Source organism: Gavialis gangeticus, unplaced genomic scaffold (genome assembly GCF_001723915.1).
Source record: "Gavialis gangeticus isolate Ggan-Ray unplaced genomic scaffold, GavGan_comp1, whole genome shotgun sequence".
Classification (NCBI taxonomy): Eukaryota; Metazoa; Chordata; order Crocodylia; family Gavialidae; genus Gavialis; species Gavialis gangeticus.
Genome location: NW_017729025.1, coordinates 39,108,943 through 39,118,733, shown reverse-complemented (window position 1 = coordinate 39,118,733; position 9,791 = coordinate 39,108,943). Strand labels below are relative to the sequence as shown.

At 44.5% G+C, this 9,791-nt stretch overlaps 1 long non-coding RNA gene across 1 annotated transcript; it reads right to left on the bottom strand.

The window, feature by feature from the left end:
* Nucleotides 1–7,724: 7,724 nt before the first annotated feature.
* Nucleotides 7,725–8,634, bottom strand: LOC109299449. The gene is made up of 2 exons (XR_002097852.1): nt 8,460–8,634; nt 7,725–8,164 (listed from the first exon to the last, which is right to left on the bottom strand). It is a non-coding gene; the product is annotated as an uncharacterized LOC109299449 (long non-coding RNA).
* Between the last annotated feature and the right edge of the window lie 1,157 nt (nt 8,635–9,791).

Below are 9,791 nucleotides of genomic sequence, written 5' to 3'. Positions count from 1 at the left end.
CCAGCTCAGACTGGCAAGCTCCAGCCTGCAGCATGCTCCCCCTTCTTCAGTCCCCCTCCCCTCCTGCAGACAGCACCAGAGTTGGAAGGAGGTAAGGTAGGGCTAGAGGGAAAGAAACTGCAGGCAGACAGTTCCTTAGGCTTAGTTGGATCTCCAAAGTGGAACGTGATCCCTGCCCCCTCACAATCAAACAGCAAACATGTTGGGTTGGGGGTGGGGGAGGGGCACTCTAATTTATGGCACTTTCTGTGAAGGGCACATCTGTCAGCACCCTTAAATTGCTTCAGGCCTATTCCTAAAAACTACCTTTTTGGTATACAGTGGGCATATCCACATGAAACATTTACTGCAGGGTTACCTAATTAGCTCCATAATAAATGTCTCAGTGTCTACATTTGTGTCCCTTTGGGTTTCAGGAAACTAATAAACTTGGCAGCAGGGTAGTACTTGTTACAAGTACTCTCCTGCTGCAGAGTATTTTTGTGCATGACACATGTAGACACTGAGCTGGCTGGCTGGGGCATGAGGGTGCTTCAGTGTGGGGGCTGCCTACTGGCTAGCCCCACACTGAAGCACCCTAGTGCCCCAGCCAGTCCCTCTGCAGCATCTTAAGTGAGGTCAGAGCAGCCCAAGGCTGGCAGGCTGACCCCTGGGGCCCTGTGCCAGCTGGGGTTGCTCCAACTTGGTTCAACATGTAGCGGTCCTAGGCGCATGTGTAAACGTGGCACCCAGAAGCAATACACTCCAGCAGTACATGTGCTGGAATATATTGTCACACATTAATATGCACTTGTAGATGCACCCAGTAATATCTAATCCTTTTAATGCAAAGGATTAGGGACAGCTGCCAGACAAGCATTACTGGACTGATTTTTAGTAGAATTCCAAAACATAAAATATGACATAGCAGGAAACAGGATTCTGATACTGTGCTGTTTAAAAGAGCACAAAATAAGCAAGTATTGTTATGTGGGAGGCTAGGTGGCTCCCAGAAACTATGCCTTCTAGCTGGTGGCAATAAAAAAACATGTTAAAGTTGATGGGTGTGCTAACCATTTTCCATTCAGGCTAAATGAGGGAACAATTAAATGGCCCTTTTTGTTTAGTGATAGGTAAAACAATGGAAGCCACTCATCAGAATCCAAACACTGGGGACTGATTTGGTTATAGTTCTCTGTGTGTGGGTAAAAAAGAGAAGGAAGCAGCCAGCCAAGAAAAAGAAGCCTGGAAGTAGAAGACAGTGAAGAAGCATTGGTAGTGTGGCCTTTTTGGCCTTGACAGACATGCAGCTTCCTGCTGTAACTCATGGCTTTACAGCAAATGCCATAAGTTACAGTGACCTCCTCCCCACAGCCCAACAATTCACCCCCTCTCCCCCCAGCATAGGCTGGATAAATCCCAGCCCAGAGCTCCATCCCCTCTCTTCTCCCTCTCCCATCATGCAGACAGCACTGGGGGTACAGCTGGCCTATATCAACTCAGTCCTGATCAGAGAGAATTAATGAAGGTCCTCCACTTTGGCATGCCTTCATCTGAACCCTCATGTAATGAGGGTTAATTTGCTATGCAGAAGGCAACTTTCAAAGTGCTCTGCAGCCATGCACTTCTGTAAGGGCATAACTAGCACACTTTCAAGGGGCTGATTGCCTGACAAATGCCACTTCTGTCAGTGCCCTTTGAGAAAGCCAAATGAGAATGCTTTTTTAGTACAATACCAGTTAAAATGGCAGGCCTAAAATTATGAGCAATGATATTGGCTCATTTTATATTTGATCTTACTGTACTCAGAGACTGAACTTTGTGTACATTCTCTGCAAGTAAATAGGATTGCATCAGAAAAAGGTTCAATTATCAGTTTTTTCTGACATAAAGAACCTGCAAGGCCCCAAATATTGGCTAACTCAATTGGCCAAAGGAAGCAACAATATATGGCTAAGTCCATCTCACTTTATCTGAGAAATGTGTGAAGCAAAACAGCAAAGTCAAATATCCCTGAACTTCATCCAACATCATGTTAAACTGAATGAATTGACAAGTGAATTAGTGTCTAAACTTACATAAGTACCTCTTTTATATTTTTTTAATGATTCATAGCTGTGGAGGCACAAGTACCATCTACAGATTCTTTAACTCATAAACTATGCAACTGATTAGAAAATGGATAATAAATACTAAGAGCATTCTCAAAAATATGCTTTTTTTTAGAAATGTAGTTGATCAAAATGTTCTAGTCAGCTCAGTAATTCAGCAACAGAGCAATTTAGACTGTCTCTACATTAGTAATTTTTGTAACTATAATTCACCACTAGTACAGCTGTACTGGGGAGAGATATACTGAAGATAAAGCTCACTTAGATCCTAATGATATGGTAAGGCAAGTGGTGCATGTCTGCTTCAGTTTATACTCTCTCTCACATAACTGCAGTTTAGCTTGAGGGTATTGACACAGTACATTTGGAGCCTTTCCAAAAGGAAACATTTCCAAAGGACAGCTGCTGTTAGGTTCTAATTGTTACATGTTGACAAGGTGGGAAGGACATAAATGTAGCAAAATTTCTCCAACTTTTAACATTTGAAGGAGCATGAGTAAAGTCGGAGCTGTTTTGCTACATTGGTATCCTTCCCAGTTTGTCAACCTGTAACAATTAGATTGGAACAACTGCTGCCTTGTTGAAACTTTCCCGTTTTAAAAAGGCTCCATACTCACAGATGAAATATGAAATGTCCTAAATAAGGCCTGAGATTAGACCACTGTACTGAATTGTCCTTTAACATTAAAGCTCAAAAGAGGTGACTGATTTCCCCAAAAGAAAGCCTTTCATTTTGGGAGTATAAACCCACTGTCTCACTCTTGAGTACCTGTGAAGTGAATGTGAAATATTGAGATAATACCACCCCCACACCAGGACAACTGCAGCTAATTCTAGTTCATTGCCATTCAAGTTGTGTAAACAACTGTCTAGGGCCAATTTTGGTGGGAGTCAAAGAAAGCCAGGGACGATCAGCCCAGAGATAAACCAGTCCTCTGTTTTTAGCCTAAGGTACTGGTAGATCCATAGAAGTAATTCAGTGTTCCATAATATCAGAAATAGACATGAAATAATGTTTAAATATCTTATTATCTTTAAACTATTTTTTCTTTCCTGTAGTCAACAGTGTTGTTCCTATTTCTTTTGATAAAGTGTCACACTTTCACCCAACAAATTGAAGTGCTTTAATTTGATTCTATAGCAGTGATTTTTAAACATTATTTTCTTAAGTATTTGTAATCTGAAATGGTAACACCAATTCCGAAGATACTTTCATTCCACTCAGTCACTTTTATCTGAAGCAATATATTGCAATTTTATGTGGTGTAATTTAGCGCCTCTTTATATAGGCATACCCATTGCATCACTTCAGTCTTTCTGACACACAATTTTGCTTACACAAGCTGTTAGTGAAAAATATTATCCCAGTTGTGGTCCTAAGAGGAAACCATACTCTGTTTAAACATCTGCAATTTTCTCTAACATTTCTAAATCTGTTTAGTATTAATAATAAAAAGGTATCCCATTTCCTCTTCTGTAGCAGGTCAAAATCTATTTTCAGTGTGAGTATCTACAAAGATGACACTACAGCTTTTACCCGTCTCAATTATATGGGCAGTCATAGGTGAATCAGTTTAATGTAAAAACATTAGGTTTTTATATGGACAGTCTAAAACTATTCAGGCTCAACATCTAGCCTACCTTAAAAATCATCAGGGTCAAATGCTTATCTGATATAAATTTGCATAATAACACTGGGTTCAGCTTTCCAAGCTATCATTCCTGGATGTGCTTCCCAGATTAGCATCACCAAGGAGGGAAAATATTTCTAAATGCATATTTTTAAAAACAAAAAATATGTAATCTGAGTGCAATAGTGTTGCTGATGAGGATGGTGTGGGTATCCTTTAAGTGGCATAGCTCAGGATTCACTCCAATCCATACTTGTATTTATATAGCTTCTTATGGATAATCATGTTTTCCAGATTTGAAGCTCCACCTTTTGCCAAGACTTGGTAGTACAGTTCAGAATATCCTGTCCTTCATTGTGTTGTTACATTAAATGTGAGAGCCATTAATATTTTAGACAGCATAAACACTGATCATAAAAGTTCACATTCCTAAAATTTAAACTTTGCAAAGAATATGTTGGATCTCCATATGAGCAGCCAAAAAGAAAAGTATTTGTTTAGTGCTGACTATTTCAATAAAATCTTTAAAGATTTGTGCACTTAAGTAAAATTAAAGTTATGCAATATGATGAAAACAATTTGATGTTGGGCAAGATTTTCAAACCTGGGTACCTGAAGTAAAAAAACCAACAACAAAAAACTTATATTTGATCAGGCAGTTAAATAAGTGCCTTGGTTTTCAAAAGTGCTAAGAATCTAACACTTAAGGCAGGGGCAGGCAATTATTTCAGGAGGAGGGCCACTTACTGAGTTTTGGCAAGTCATTGAGGGCCGCATGACAGGGAGCCAGGGGCAGATAAACACTAATTTTCTAAATTTTTTAGGGGCCCTGTGGGCTAGATAGAATGGCCTGGTGGGCTGCATCTGGCCCCCAGGCCACATTTTGCCCAACCCTGTCTTAAGGGCTTCAAAGAGGTGCTAGTGTGCTTTTTCAGTTGCTGCCATTTAACAGTGTTTAGGTTCAGTGAAAAGAAACCCTCCAACAATCTTATTGAAACTGGAGAGGAAAACTAGAGAAGCAAAATATAACTTTTTAAAGGTAAGGTAAGAACAGTGAAAGTGATACCTCTGTCTGAAAATTGATGAGAGGAACTTTAATTGCTACAGATGGTCATGTGATTTTAAATTTCATCTAAAAATACATGAGTCAGGCTACTCTGGCAGGATAACTTTGGGAAGTTAACTTTTAAAGTTTTCATTAATAATTCACCAACACTATATGTTACTTTAAAACTAGGGGCCCAGATTCACGAGTGGGACTTAGGCACCTAAGTCCAATATTCCAGCCCCAATTATATTTATAAACACCACATTAGCTGCCATCTAACCTTAGAGATGCCTAAAGCCCTTATGTGCCTACATTTTAATTATGAAGTTCCTGAGGTCCCTACATTTCTGGTGCAGGGCATACCCACAAATGCTGAACTCTTAAAACTTGCATGGGTTTAGTACCTTGCTCATTCCTCTGCTCTGGCTCACTTGACACTGCCCTTCAGTCTTACCCATATGATCATGTATGTGTTCTTAGAACATGCACAAAGAAGAAAAACAGAAAGTAATTCTGCCAGCCCCACTAACTGCCTTCTAGGCTAGGGACAGACATTACACATACACTGGTTTAAGTGATCAGAAACTGGTTTAAACCTGTAACAGAAAAGATGTTCAGTGCACATAAACCAGTTTGAAAATGGCTGAAACTGGTTGGAGATAAACCTGGTTGAATGTAGTATCAGACTTAACTGATTTGGCTCAAACCAGTTTCTGCAATGTTTGTCCCAGACCCCTTGCTGGTTTAAGATAAACCAGACTTCCCCAGCATCCCAGCATGTTCTCTGAGCTGAGTGGGGCTTCACAGCAGGGCTGGCCCCTCCCCTCTGCTCCCTGGCTGGAGCTCCAGCAGAGACTGCAGGTACAGCAGGGTCTGCTGGCTTCCCCTTGCCCTACCTCTCCCTCACTGTTTGCTGGACAAGCAGGCATCCTCCCTTCCCTGCCTCCCTCCTATCTCCCACAGCACAGACCCCAGCCCTACAGATCCTAGGCATGTGGTATGCTAACTAATGCCTAGAGGTGCCTTTGTGTGTGAGTGTCTCCAATTTCACTGGGACAAGCAGACAGAACAGTGAACACTTGGGGCTTTTTGGAGCTAATCAGGAGATCAGCTGGTAAGCTGTTTAAGAGGAGTTTGAACTAATGTAGAGAGGATATTGTTTTGCTGATGAGGTGATAAACACTGTTATCAGTCCCCTGCTGGCTTGCTTGCCTGTCTGCTGCAGAAAGTATGAAGAAGCAGGGAGAGGGAGATTGAAAAGCTCTGCATCATCAACAGGACCACAGGTATAGATGGCTATACCTTGTACAGGAGAGATCATGTGGAAAAAAGGGCTGGAGTAGCCCTCTATGTCCAGGAAAGCTACATGTCCCTGCAAGCTGACATCATCACCCATGGAGGATGACTGGAGACCCTCTGGGTTAAAATACTTGGGGAATGTGGCACAGGGGACACAATGGTAGGAGTCTACTACAGACCTCCAAATCAGGAACAAGAGCTTGACCAGGAATTTACCAGGGAACTGGCTGAGGCTGCACGCTCTCGGTGCATGGTCGTCATGGGAGACTGCAACTACCCAGACATCTCATGGGAAGAGCACTCGGCCAAATCTGAACAGTCACAAAGCTTTCTCATGTGCATGAATGAGCTCTACTTGACTCAAGAAGTCTATGGACTGACAAGAAGTAAAGCACTGCTGGACCTGGTACTGGCCAAAGGGGGTGATCTAGTCAGTGACCTAAGAATCGAAGGAAAGTTGGGAGACAGTGACCACCAGCTGATCACTTTTACTATCCATCCCAAAGCTGGCAAGTCAGTCAGCAATGCATAAATCCTCAACTTTAGGAAAGCTGACTTTGACAAGCTCAGGAAGCTTGTTGTTGAGGCCCTAAGGGGCCATGACTTGACAGGGAGGGGAGTCCAAGATGTGTGGTTGCTCCTCAAGGGAGCAATCCTGAAAGCACAAGGGGTGTCCATCCCATCTTGGAGGAAAGGTAGCAAAAGGGCACAGCAACCCCTTTGGCTTAGCAAGGAACTTGTGGACCTCCTACATCTAAAAAGAGAGGCTTATAAAGGATAGAAGACCTGAATCACCACAAAGGAGGAGTATTCTGAACTGGTCAATACCTATAGGGAGCGAACCAGGAAAGCCAAGGCTGCAACCCAACTCTAGCTGGCTACATGTATCAAGAACAATAAAAAGTCCTTTTTCAGATATGTGGGGAGTCAGAAAAAAAGCAAGGGTAACATTGGACTTCTGCTAAACTGAATGGGACAATTGACAACCAACACCCAAGAAAAAGCCAGTCTGTTTAATGGGTACTTTGCATTGGTTTTTCACCAGCCCAAAGGGACTGCCCTGCCTAACATGATATGGGATGGCCAGGGTGAGCGTGAATTTATACCCAGCATCGGTGTAGACCATGTAAAGGGACACCTTGAGAGGCTGGACACCTTTAAGTCACCTGGTCGTGACAGCTTGTACCCCAGAGTACTTAAGGAGCTGTCAGGCATCATAGCCCAGCCACTGGCAAGGATCTTTGAGAACTCATGGCCTTCAGGTGAAGTACCTGAAAATCGGAAGAAGGCCTATGTGCTGCCTATCTTCAAAAAAAGGAGGAAAGAAGATCTGGGTGTCCAGTAGCCACCGGGTATAGGTGTGTACCCTTATGCCCTGATGACATCCACTCACCCTCTTGGAGTGGCTACAACCTATGGTCGGTCTAGGTGGGATCTTAAGCTCTCTCTCTTCCTGCCTGCCATGACTTTGCTGTTAAAGAAATGTTATTGAAAGGGAGGTGGTGACTACCCACCTCCACCTCAACTGACCGCCGGTCCTTGCCCCAGTGCCCAAAACCCTGGGAAAGGATGGGGAAAATAATCATCTGGAGGTAAGTCTCTTTCTTTTCTTTTTTTCCCTTCCTTTTATTATATTTTTTTTTCCTGGGTTTTTTTTTTCTCCTTTTTAGTCTGACTGCTGCTGAACCAAGTTGCAAGACACTTGAGTTCCCATCATTCCACAGGTGTAGCAGTGGCTTCCTCACAGCCTTGGGTTTTCCCTGTGTTCCTCAGCACATTGGGGAATCTGCTGTTCTCTTCTGCTAATTGCTGCCCTGCCGGACTTAATTGGTGGCATCTGACCCCTTAACAAGCAGGTGAAATCCTTGCCGCTGCTAGGCAGCATGTGGTGGGGAGGGTTTGGTGTTCCCCATCACTCTCTCACTGGCTTGTACCAGCTTTGCATCCCCGGGTCCCACAGTGGAACCACTGGGGCAACGGATCCTTCTTCCCTCCACCTGGGAGCCATCTGTTTCCTTTTAAAAATCTTCATTTTGCCACGGCTGTCTCAGGCTCAAATGGACAGCCCGCAGCGATGGGTCCGCGCCTCCCCGGAACTGGAGCAGAGCAAGAAAAAAAAAACAAAAAACAAAAAACCCAGGCAAACCACAACAAAAAAAACAGAGACAATGGCTCAGGAGCACCCTCCTCTTCACCCATTTTTAGCGTGCTTCATCTGCCTCTTCAGGGCCCAATTGGGCGCTTACCTGGCCCTTGGCATACTCCCCCCATGTCTCTTACCCTCAGGCTTCCTTCTCACCATTTCCTCTCGTCCTCGCTCCTCCCCCCTTTGGCTCTTTCCCTTGCCCCTGTATATTGCCCCGGTGGCAGATGGGCACCAATCCGTCTCACCTGCTGAGGTGGTAAAGCTGGGCTGGGGTGAACCGGGAGCTCCCACCACAGCACGGAAGTCTTGCTTCAGTGAGGTCCTTGTTCCTGCTTGGTAAGGCATCCTGGGTGAATGTCTTCCAGCCCCTTACACTGGGGAACTACAAGCCAATCAGCTTGACCTCAATCCCTGGAAAGATTTTGGAAAAAAATTATTAAAGAAACCATTTTAGACATCCTGAGGGATAGCCAGCATGGGCTTCTTGCCTGACCAATCTCATTTCCTTCTATGACCAGGTGACACATCACCTGGACAAGGGAGAAGAGATTGATATAATATATCAGGACTTTTAAAAAGCCTTTGATCTGGTGTCCCATGATTTCATGGAAAAATTGGCCAATTGCGGCCTCAGCTACATCACAGTCCAATGGCTGGGGAAATTGGCTCCGACATCAGACCCAGAAAATGGTAGTTGAAGGAAGTAAATCATCATGGTGCTCCGTGTCCAGTGGTGTCCCCTAAGGCTCCGTCCTTGGACCTGTACTCTTTAAAGTCTTCATTAACGATGTAGACACTGGTGTCAGAAGCGGACTGGCCAAGTTCGCTGATGACACCAAACTTTGGGGTAGAGCATCCACACCTGAGGATAGGCTGGTGATCCAGGCTGACCTTGATAGGATTAGAAAGTGGGTGGATAAAAACCTGATGACATTCAATATGGAACTGGGCCTCTGGTGTGTCCTGCTTCAAAATAGATGTCATGATGCGTGTTTCTGGGCACCCTAGCCTTATGGGCTATGCATGGCTCCAACCTCACCTTTACCACACCCCAACCCTTGCAGATGGTACTGATGTTGTCCGGTCTGGGCCTTGTTGTAATTTGGCCCTCTTGTCCTCCCTGGGCTCTCCGCAGCCGAAATGCCATGCCCTCTCTGGTGCCGGGGCTCTCTGCAGCCCAAATGCCACGCCCTCTCCATGCTGCCATGGGCCCCCAATAAGGCCTCCTCCTTCCCCTAATAGCCTCATCCAAACCACTGGTCTTCTACAACAGCAAACAAAACACAAGCCCCTGGGCTATAACATAAATTCAAGCCACCCAGCTATAACATCATTCAAGAAACACCAGGGGTGCTCCATCTCTCACCAGTATCAGAAACTTTACTGGTAATCAGGCCTCTCCCCTTTGTTTGCTCTGGGAGAGTTCCTTCCCCCTTGGCTGCTGGGAGGGAACTGCCTTCCTGGCCTCAGCCCTGGGGTTTATATATGAGCCAGGCCCTGCCCCTTCTGGTCAGCTTACCAATAGTAGGTGTGGGCCCCTAGCTCATTCTGGCTGCCCTGGTAACCAGCAGCTGGGG